We start from the raw sequence: 1187 nt of genomic DNA, 5'->3' as shown, positions 1-1187 counted from the left end.
TTCTCCTCCTGCCCCCAATCCCTCCCAGCATCAGAGTCTTTTCCAATGAGTCAACTCTTCGCATGAGGTGGCCAAAGTATTGGAGTTTCAGCTTTAGTATCATTCCTTCCAAAGAAATCCCAGGGCTGATCTCCTTCAGAATGGACTGGTTGGATCACACCCAAGCTGTTAGAGAATTTGATTGTAGAGGACAGAACCATCTCTTTCTCTGATTGCATTGCACAATTTTGTTTCACTTGCCTATTTGGTGTAGCAGAAACGTTCATGTTAGCAGCAATGGCCTATGACCGCGTTGTGGCAGTCTGCAACCCCTTGCTCTATCTACCACTGTGATGTCTCTGAAGCACTGTGCTCTCTTGGTGGCTGGCTCTTACTCATGGGGTGTAGTGTGCTCCATGACACACATATTTTCTTCTTGCATTATCCTATTGCAAGTCTAGCACCATAAATAATTTTATCTGTGACCACTCTGTAATTGTTTCTGTCTCCTGCTCAGATCCCTATATCAGTCAGATGTTATGTTCTGTTATCGCCATGTTCAATGAGGCGAGCAGCCTGGTGATTATTCTGATGTCCTATATATTCATTTTTATCACTGTTATGGGGATGCCTTCTGCAAGTGGGCACTGGAAAACCTTCTCCACCTGTGCTTCCCACCTGACAGCCATCAGCATCTTCCATGGAACCATCCTTCTCCTTTACTGCATTCCTAACCCCAAAACTTCTTGGCTCACAGTCAAAGTGACTTCTGTGTTTTACACAGTAGTGATTCCTATGCTGAACCCCTTGATCTACAGCTTGAGGAACAAAGAAGTAAAAAATACATTCACAAGATTAGTTTTCACAAAACCGCTTTGTCACTCCACATAATATTTTTAAATTCATTATTTTATTTCTGAAAAAAAATTGATACCCTGTGCTACAGATTGTTCAGTTCTTGTGGTGTAAGTGATGATTCAAATCTTTTGATAAATATAAAGCTTTAAGTTAATATATCTATGGCAGGATAGCATTTCATTGATGATTATTGATTTTTGCATACATCAGTGTTTAGTAAAATAGCTGTAAACCATATGTAAACCAAAATTTTTTTAATGACTGCTTTTTGTAGTATTTATAAATTATTTTTGAGTGAATTCAATTGTATTAAAAGTTGATGGATATATGATGAAATAAGCTATTTTTTT

The 1187-nt window shown here is 38.5% G+C and overlaps 1 pseudogene; it reads left to right on the top strand.

Moving 5' to 3' along the window:
- Positions 1-870, top strand: part of LOC104999113 — a 3457-nt pseudogene extending 2587 nt beyond the window's left edge.
- Positions 871-1187: the final 317 nt, after the last annotated feature.

Source organism: Bison bison, unplaced genomic scaffold (assembly GCF_000754665.1).
Source record: "Bison bison bison isolate TAMUID 2011002044 unplaced genomic scaffold, Bison_UMD1.0 scf7180017864343, whole genome shotgun sequence".
Classification (NCBI taxonomy): Eukaryota; Metazoa; Chordata; class Mammalia; order Artiodactyla; family Bovidae; genus Bison; species Bison bison.
The sequence above is the reverse complement of the archived record's forward strand: the minus strand, read 5'-3'. Positions and strand labels throughout refer to the sequence as shown.